Genomic DNA, 11,151 nt, shown 5'->3' on the forward strand with positions numbered 1-11,151 from the left:
GATTGTGACATTTTCAGCTGGCTGCTATCTACCAATGTCACATGAAGCTTACAAACATTAAAATTACAATGGGCATGACCAAGATCGTTTTCGCATTTTATGTAAATGTAATTCACAAGTTTTAAGGCTGCGTGTGAAATTAGTATATACTATAATAGGTCAAAGATATGGGACACGAATGGTTCACGTGCCCGTAGTTTGCTTGGATTGAAATTGAACCTTGAAGCAACGCCCAACTTCTTTTCATTCGGTTAACAGTGATGAAAGAGTAAAAGCAAAGGTTCATTAGTCAATTAAAATGGCGGCGCTTTCTCCTTTGAGGGCTTGTCTTGTCTTGTTTGTATTTATTTTTTTAAGAGATGCTATGCCTGCAAAATTTTTATAATATTTTGACAACAAATTATAAGTGGTTTATTGTTATTGGTTCAAATTTGAACCTAATACTAAGATTACTTTTTTGCCGCAATAATAACAACCTAGAACAACCTACCACTTAGAATTTGTTGTAAAAATGTTGTGGATATATTATATCTCTTATTTTTTTTTTTTTGAGGAGAGTTTAGCTTTCTACATACTTTTATATATATATATATATATATATATATATATATATATTTATTGTTATTTTTAATAAATGATGATATTTAAACATTTTCGAGAATTTGATTATGCCTCGAGTGTACGCAAACTTTCATCTCACATATTCTAAGTTATTATAGGAAGAATTCCTTGAAGCTGGTCCTAAAATGTTGACAATTAAATTAGTTTCAAAATTAAGATTTCATAAATATCATGAGATATTAGAAATTACCAAGCCAATCCCAGAAACAATTAACAAAATTGTTTTTCAAAATTCAAAAGGAAAGGATGTATATAACTTCCAAATTTGTTTTCTTGTATTAACCACTCTCCTTTTTGGGGAGAGCTTGATTCAGTTTGAATTTGAATGATATTATGATGATTTTCTTTTTGTGGAATTAAACCGAGCTACTCAAATTTTTTGTTATTTGCTCACCCCAAAGCTAATTAGCTAAATTGTAGTAGAACTTTCACATCATTATATTATGTATCAAAATATTCTGGGAATTATTTACTAGAATAGCATTTATCACAATTAGTGCAAGACTGGATGGTACATGTCTCCGTCGTCATCAAGAAATCAAATCAAATCATTTGAATTTGATAATGTGGTTAATAATAAATTAGGTGGGTGCATGAAGTGGTGACATTGCTATGGTGATAGAGAAAAAGTCTAAAAGATATATGTAAAGGTTGAATGCGACTAGAATTTCGAGTAACAGAGAGAAGTGAAGGACAGGAGCAACGTCCACTTGACACCACTGTGATAGAACGGTGAGAGAGGAAAGAAACATGCTTATGGTTTTAAAGGGTATATTAGTAAAATAATATTTAGTTAAATAAGTTAAACAGCTTCGGTGAATTGGATATGGACACAACATATTTATTAAACGGATCAATCGTGTTAACTCTAATATGACACAAACTTGTTAAGTTTCAACCTATAATTGGCTAATGTTGTATCGTGTCGTGTTGTGTATGTTGTGTTTGTAGACTCTGTTGAATTTTGCTACTCAGTGCATGTGTGATTTATGCTTTAAAAAAATTGAAAGGATTAACTGCAAGTTGCTAGTAACAAAAAAGTAATACTTGATCATGATCTTATAAAGTTGTGACACAGACTGGGCAAAGTCGTCTGTCTCAGTAGCTAAAGACTCGCATTCATGTAGTGTTTGTATTATTATTATTATTATTATTATTATTTTTTTGCATATGGGCTCACGGGGGCAATGTAACCAAATTATAATGCCCAGTAATGAGCTTAAATATTGTATCATAGTCCATAGAGCTTAACTTTTGGGTAAGAAATTCGAAATGGTGTTAGGATATGAGTTAATTTATTTATTTTCATGGCTTCAAAAATTTAAAAATATTGACATAAGTCACAAAATGTTAAGTTGCTAACTAATTATTTGTTGAACAACTTTCTAACTAATTTAATCTCAAAGGGTTATATAGTCGGCTGGCTCTCTCTCTAGGGCTAAAAAAACCTTACCCGTCGCAAATAAAATAAAAAAATCTACCGATTCAACTAATGTTTTAATATTTATTTTTGAAAATTTTTTAAAAGTTGGGGCCAAATAAATGCTCACCTTTCGGTCATTTTTTCATATTTTTAAATTTATTTTTTATAATTCACGTTTCAATCATTGTGGTCCTTCCCTAACAAAATTTTAATCTCTTTAACAATGGTTTAAGACTTGGGATTGTCACTTCAAAAATATTGAATATTGAATTCTTTTAGTTATTTCAATTTGATACGTCAACATCTAATGCTTCAGAAAACCCCTTAGCCTTTTTTTTTTTGAAAGGGAAAACCCCTTAGCCTTTATCTTCAAACATGCCCAATAGTTGATTGAGAACCTCGACCTGGAATCATCAACAGTTTGAAGAGTTTTGACTTTTGAACTGTTAGCCTCTCTCTAAATTCAGTTCTTTTTACTACTCCACCTTCTGCTATTAGACCCCATAACCATGATCATCATATTTGATGAGCATAATAATTATTATTATCATTGGATATGATTTCTCTTGGATGTAACGGGATCAAGTTGTTTTCCAACTGCTTTAGTTGTTAACGCGGTGTAATTGACAAACAAATCTATCAATCATGTCAATATTTTTGCAAAACCCACTTGAATTATAACCAAAATTTCCTTCTTTTGTTTTTGTTTTTTTTAACTCTTCTTGCCCATTTACGTAAGGAGGCTTGAGGGATCACAATGATATGAAAGCATTAAGATTTGTCAATGGAATTTCCTGAGCAGAAATTCTGAAAATAGAAAAAGAAGAAGAAGGGAGTTTCAATTAGCTAAAGTCCCACTTTGAAAAAAGAAAAATCCATAAGTGTATTGGCTATACCTTTTTGTGTGTGTGTTGTTGTTGGCTATACCTATTACCTATTAATAAAGAGTAATTATTGAATTTAACTTACACAAAAAAGAAGAAGAAACATATTGGTCAATCTATATCACCCAAACAATAAAACTATACATTTGTTGATGTATTAACATAATACTAAAGAATATTACTTCCCTAAAAAAGAATAGTAAAGAATATTAACTTAATAATAAAGAATAATCATCACCGAACAACACCATTAATTCATAAAAAGGAAATATATCAATCTGCTTATACCAAAGAAATTCACCATAGACTAGATCTAATGGAAAATAATAGTCATTATAAAATGGACGTTATAAGCTTCAAATTTTAATGAAATTATGAAAAAATAAAAAAGAAAAGAAAAGAAAAGAAAAGAAAAGAGAGAGTAGAAGTTAATATAAGAAATTATTTTTATTTAGCAGGAAAATACGCAACTTTATAGACAGGTCCTCCAATGAGTGCAGAAGTCAGTGCTAGTTGCCAAGCATCTGATCTGTAAACTGTCTTCCATAAGATTTTGTTGGTGCATCCAATGAATTGTTTGGGGCCCTAAACTGTCCTAGTGAATGCTTCCAAAGGCAAAAGTACAATTTGCATTCAATCAAAACAACTTTAAACCTACTTGCCAGTACCCATTTACTTCAATTGAGTAATTTCATCTTGAAAATGACCCATATCTCTTATTTCTTCTTAGGTGGTTTAGTTGAGGGTTGGTCCGATGGTGCCATAATCACTTGACTTCTACCCATTAAACTAGTAACTATAAGCCTACAAACCTTATAAAATGAGTAATTTCAAGTTCCCATTTACTTCATTCAAGCAATTTCATCCCGAGAATGACCCATATCTCTTAGTTCTTCTTAGGTGGTTTGGTTGAGGGTCTGGACCAATAGTGCCATAGTCACTTGACTTCTATACATTATACTAGTAACCATAAGCCATTAAGCCTATGACCTTATAAATGAGTAATTTCAAGCACCCATTTACTTCAATTGAGCAATTACATTCTGAAAAGGACTTATATCTCTTATTTCTTCTTAGGTGGTTTAGTTGAGGGTTGGTCCAGTAGTGCCATAGTCACTTGACTTCTATCCATTATACTAGTAAATATAAGCCTATTAGCTTATAAATTTGTGGACTCCGCTTATGCCTTATGCCCCTTTGACCCTACTTATCATCAACAACAACAATAACAACCATGACAAATTGTTGAACAAAACATAAAGCCAGCTAATGTCTTTCGTCTCAATCATAATGGTATGTTTGATTATGAACCAAACTCCATTCACATTTTGTACAGCATTGTAGGCACTGGCCACTCCTGTTGTGTAAATTATTAGATGGCAGGTGTAGTGCACATGGTTCATCACTAGAGGAACCATCAGCAACAAAATATTAATTATTTGGGATTTTATAATAAACTAGGACTCAGGATGCAGTGGATAACCTTGTGAGTCTGCAAATGAATACTTTACTTTTGTCTCAAGAACCTCGTGACTTGGTAGTATTACCAAATTCTACTGTAGAGAAGAATTTAAGTTCAAATTCCCCTCTTGCACTTATTATATTAAAAAAAAAAATTGAAAATTTGGCAAATAACATAGGATAAATTTTATTAATTTTTGAGGGAGACAAAGTTGAAAATGTGGAAGTAAATTATCACAAGACATGTTTAAGAAAGAATCTGAACATATTTACAAATTAGAAGCGTTTGATAATGCTGAAGAATTTAGCAAATGATTAATATAATGATTGGATTGTGTTCAATCTGGATTTTGTTTGCTCGCTGTTGGTCATGAATATATGATATAAAAATAAAAAAAATTGATAGAACTTAGGAAAAGCAAGCAAGTATTTACATTTAAAAGAGAATTGACCATATGGAACCATCCTTTTTTTATTTTTATTTTTGTTTGGTTTAGCAATGGAATTACTTGACAACAATCATTTCTATAAAATTTTTACATATTTTTCAGGTTACAGCTTTGTAGTATTTGACTGCCAAGCTTGCCACTATGACATCTTGATGATTTTAGCAACTTTAGCACTTACCTTTTGTCTAGGATATCTCAGTTCACTGCTCACATGCTATATTCTCTGCCTTTATAGCTGTGTTTGTTATTTTGTGGGTATCTAAGACTAAATCCACATAGGATTGTTGTACCGTATTTTTGATTTTTCACTGCAAGTTGGTTGCATGGTCCTCATTTTCCAATAGACACCTGGGCCAAGGCCAATGTCCTTTTTCTCTAGATTGATTATGAAGCATGCTCATAAACTTTTATTTTTCACCTGAATTGTTTGGGCCTTATTCAGGTTGAATATGATTTTTTTTTTGGAGAAAATGTTTTAATGATAGAAAAAGGAGAGGCCATATCCATATATATATAATCGCAACCATTGAGGTGACAAGTTATCAATAATTTACAATAACGTAGGGTTAATGGTAAATTTATAATCCATATAAAAACCAGCACTAACTTGTTTTTATTTTTTGATAGAGATTCAATTTATGGTGTCCACTTCTAATAATTCTGTTCTTTATTATTATTATTTTTTTGTGAAGTATCAACTTATGATGTCCGCTTTTGATTATTCTGTTTTTTATTATCAAAGCAAGACACCAGTCAGTTTTTGTTGTAGACTAGAATTGAACCTCAGATATTTTATTCAATCATCAGAGACTTTACTAGTTGAGCTAACTGGAACCCACACACTAACTTGTTACATTGTAAAAAAGGTAGTATATATTGGCATAGCATTACTTTTTTTGGAATAGCATTACTCTAGAATTTATGAAAAGGAATTCTCATAATTTGTGCTGACCTTCACTTAAATTTGGTTTTGATAAAATGGGGATAACTTATCTCTAGCCCCCCAAAAAAGAGTGAGGATGGCACATCAGCACAAGAAGTGGGACAACCTAATAATCCGTTAGAACAATTTGATGTTGCAACTTACAAAAAAGGATGGGGTTTTTGGCAGCCAAAGTAGGGACTTATCTACTTATGGATGAATTTGCCACATAGTTTATGGCTAACCATTACAGCCATCTTCTTTGGTTTTTGGATTTGGTGGACCCTCTCATACTCAATCCATCACAATAGTGTTACTGCTTACTGCAACATCTGGGCCTCTTGCTTTAAAAAAACAAAAGCAAAATAAATATGCATGCTTGGCTATCCTCATGTCATGTCGTTAATTTTTCATAATAGGATCATTTGATATTATGGGCATGTGCTCATGCTTAGTTTTCACTCTCAGGATGAAATTAGCTTTTCAATTCATCTATAAATTACAATGTGCAAAAATAAAGAGGTAGTTTGCTGGTTCAAATAATTGATCACCCTTTCATCATCAACTAGTGTCATAGTCCAGTAGTTATGAGTCTTGGACCCTTGGTTTGTGGCAGGTTAGAGTTGAATTTTTAGGGGTGAAAAGTGTAATGTTGGTTGGTTGGACTTGATACCATCAATATATATATAAAAGCAGAGATCTCATGTTAGAGAGTACGAGGTTGTGCCATGTGGAGCGTTCATTGAAATTCTTTTTATGTAGGGTTCTAAATTAACAAAGTTTGCATTTATATCAAAGTATTAGTTCATTAAATTAGTCAACAGAGTAAATGCTTATATCATATATCATTAATTATTTATATCAAATGAATTTATATGATTATTTTTATAATTTCTATATAAGAGATAATTTTTAGTTGGAATAATAATAATAAATTTAGAATATGACATTCTTACTCATTATTAGTTGTCTTGACAACAATTGGCACAAGAGCCTTAAAAAAATTAAATATTTGTGAATTCACTAAAATAAATCTTAGTCCTTTAAATTGCCCAACTCCTTTTAGTCACATGTAATATATATGTGTGTGTTTTAATATAATTTTTCTACAATTTATATGAGAAACAATAATTGAAGGATATATGCATTTTTTTTGTAGGCATGAAACAAATTTATCTATATTAATCACTATATCATGCAATTTTCAATTTGTGAACACATATATCTAGTGTGATTTCTATTTTGTTTATAAAATAACTAAAGATTACAATTTTTACAGTGAAATTTATTCAAATTTTTTTTATTCGTCGATAGTTTGGAGATATGAATCATGAATGTCTCTATTGAAAATTGAGGTGCCAACCAATTAACCTACAAGATTCTTGGAAAACTTATTGACATATTGGAGAAGACTAATAATAAGTTGCACCGCATATCGTGTGTAAATTTAGGTTTATATTGTTTGAAAGTAAGAGATATTGTATTGCAAGCCGTGACTGAAGATAACAATGCTAAAGAAGTCTTCAGTCACAATTCTGAAGAAGTCCCAATTTTTGTGATTGAAAGTAATCTGAGGCGATTAATTGCACGTGTCAATATGGACGAATATCATAAAATATCAGATTTCCTTCAATTCTTGAATAGACTATGGGATGCTCATAGACATATTGGTCTATTGGAGAGAATTAGTCTTGATAGTCCGTGGCCTGGTTATGATGTTGTGTATACGCTTTTTGAGCATAGATGATGGGATTGGGATCAAAGTTATTGATCTACCCATTTGAGGGAGTAATTGTAATGATTTTTAGAACAAGATTATAAAAAAGTAGATGGTAGATACCACACCATTAATACTCTGTTTATTTATATGGATTCCCCCCCCCCCCCCCCCCCCCCCCCCCCCCCCCCCAACAAATCTAATTGCTCTAATTCTTGCTTTCTTCAAATGTGGTTTTCCAAAAACTTTACTTCAAAATACGCATGCTCAAAATTATTGAGTAGATCTCAAATAAATTGATGGAAAATAGTAAAGAATTAAAATTTTTAATTACTTATTTAAAAAATTCAATTGATAATTTGGTACTTGTGGGGAGTAAAAGGACCCAAGTGGGCATATGGGCCTTTGGACTGTAGCATGGAGGGCTGACCTGCTCCAGAATTAAACTCTACGAATTGGCCCATACGCCGAGGATCCGAGGATACAGCCGAGGGCGAGCTTCTCCTCGGACAGATCCAAGAGAACTCAAAGCTTCATTATGAAGGTCAAGGCACAGCTCTGGAAAGACTAATGGTTAAAGGGGGAAACCCTGAATCTTCAAGGTACACCGGTGTTAGAAAAATACCAAAAGAAAAGACTGCCACCACCACATTAAAGACTCTGCACCTACCTCCCTGGTCGCATTAATGGGGAAGTGACTCCTGAACAGTAGAACTGAAACTTCTGGTCACTATTCAAAGGTACTAAGAAAAAGAAATATCTAGGGGGAAGGGGGTTAGAGCAACACGTGGATAAAGCATCAGAAAAAAAAGTATTTAAAGGGGATGAACGCCAGAGAAAAGGGGGATCGGTAACTAAGAAATAAATTAAGAATTGTAATCTTTAAGGAAGAAAGAGAAATAGTAAAGAAATAGTCATCGACTCAAGTCCGAGGAGACCCATTTGCAATTATCATTTATTATTTACAAGTGTTTGCTTATAAAAGCCCGTTATCAAGTTCTCAGTACCTTTAATCTAGATTTCGAACCCACACTCTACAAATTTCATTGTTTAAGGCTCATTGGGCCTGAGCCCATAACCATCTTTGGGTCCAGGTGCAATTGTGCACTTACAGTACTAATATATATGAATTAAAAATTTTGATTACTTATAATTTGATACTAATATATATTTTGACATATAAAAGCTAACTTTCTGCCTACTCTATTCTACTCCCCTCCACTCCTCCTCAATCCAAACAGACCCTAAATTGTTATAGGTTTCAATTTTTGATCCCAAATACAATTTGAAGCTGAAGTGCATCCAAATGAAACAATTTCATTTCTAGATAGTGCCCAAATGCTCCTTTAACTTTTTGCCTATTATATGGCTTTAATTTTGAAAAGAGAAATATTCTGCTTACTATATGTGTGCTTAGAGCATTCTCATCAACAATTGTAAAAATTTTAGCATTTACAATTTCAAAACATTATTTTTACAATTTTAACACCTCATTTTACAATATACCAAAGATCAAACATTCTATTTTTTCTACAACTTCATTTAAATATTTATTCTTTAATATTTTTATTCATTCTTATATTATTTCTCACTCTCCCTCTTTAAAGAAAGCGGGCCCCACCTGAATAAAAAAAATTATATAAGTTTTACAATTTGTGAATAGTGTGGTCTCAAATTGAGATTGCATTGTTCATCAATGTCAAATATTATGGCATTTAAAACACTTGTTGAAAGTGATTTTTTAGAGTTTGGTGTGTCAAATGCCAAATATTTGGCATTTGACACACTTGATGTGAATGCTCTTATAAGAAAAAAAAAACAAGTAATATTATTTTGAGAATGTGATTCTTTCGAACAAAACTTTATTTGTCTAATGTTACTTTTTGCACGAAAGAAACATTTGGGTTTTAGCTAGAGACTGCCAAATTTCAGGTCTAAGTGCACCTATGTATGGCCGGTGAATAAACCATACTAGTTAGTCCAAAGGTCTCTAATAACAAATTATCAGTGTTGAATACCTAATCAACTTATGCATTCAATTTCAATTAAATAAAAAAAAACTTATGCTTACAATTGTACACGGCAATCAAATGGTCATAAACCATTAACATGATGGTGTTTGCCACATTATTATATAATGATAACATTAGTGACACATATATAGACCCATACCAAACTAATTAATTATTATTTGTCAACAAATATGATAGCTAGAAATTTATATTAAACGCCAAGATTGTCTTTTGGGGGACCAACAATTAGTGATTCTTTTGTTCAAACTCAAAAAAAAGTGTTTTCCCTTGTCATTATCTTCTACTCCACGATTTCTCTAAGTTGTACATGCATGAACTTTGCTTTAGGAAAGTGTGGGGCTAAATTATAATCAGTAATATTACTAAAAGTGGGAAAGGAAAAATGTTCTATATATCAGACTCCATTTCGTGTACAATTCTCTCTCACCATCTCTTTTGTTTTAATTGATTCCATAATGACTCCATCAAGTTTTTGCTAGTTTTCCTTCCACTCAACTTCAAAAGCCTCATTAGTATGGCTATGGCAGATTAGTTCCTTTGGTTTTACTCAAACGTGTGGTCCAAATTTAGAAATCTCACCTATCACCCATCTTAGTTTTTTAGTGCAATTTTTTTATAAAGTAACAGCAAATTTGTAATAAAATATACTTTGGAATCATCATTTTTGTTATCCATGACAAGAAAAAGTCTCCATTTTAAAATATGAAATCTCACTTAAGACTCATCTATTTTTAGACTAATTGAAACATTTGCATCAATTTTCAGTGAAATTATTCAATGCATCCTGTGTATTATACATTTTTCTTACAGAAAAGTAAACCCACGCGTGAATCCGGCACATGAGATCCAAAATTATGTAAGAAAGGTGTAGTGCACCACAAGTGCGAAATAATTTCTCCAATCTTCTTCAAAAACTAAGGAATCCAACGACTACGCGCGTTCGACGAGGCTTTTTTTTTTTGTTAGTGGGTTGTTTTCCCTACTAAGCAGCACTTGCTAACCAATTTTGACTCTAAATAATTGCTTTAGCTATAATGACTCTGATATAAAAAGAATTATTAAAACTAAGATTCAATTGAATCTGTCACTATTTTTGTTTAAACCACTTTCATAATATCTTTGAGTTACCTATGATAAGGATTATTATTATTATTAGTAATACTTCTGACTAACTAGTCCTGAATGACCAGGTAATCCTCATGAGAAGCAAGATTTTGCTTCTAGTTCAGTTCAATATTTATTTTCAACTTTTTGGTTGTACTCTACAGGTTGGCTGTACTCTCAAAACGCCTTTAGTATTAGTTAAGTTTTTATGAGACCATGGAGTTGCCTTTGGAGACCAATGGTATAAAGTAGTTTCACACCACCAACACCTAATTTAACATGCATCTTCAACTTCAGTTTTGGACTTCAAAGTTTAGGACTAAACTAACTGCATAAATGCTAGTCAAACTGACCAGCTTTCTTCTCATCACTCCCTCCTACCCTTTTTTTATTGCTCAGGGTGTGGAGTCATCAGCAGCTAATGAGCCCATGCCATGTTCAAAACAGTGTGCACTTTTGGTCAATGTCAAAACCATTTGGCACCATGGTCTAACCACCAATAAGCAGAAATAAAACAATATTTCATTACCCCACCTC

The sequence above is a fragment of the Castanea sativa genome, chromosome 5, assembly GCF_040712315.1.
Source record: "Castanea sativa cultivar Marrone di Chiusa Pesio chromosome 5, ASM4071231v1".
NCBI lineage: Eukaryota > Viridiplantae > Streptophyta > Magnoliopsida > Fagales > Fagaceae > Castanea > Castanea sativa.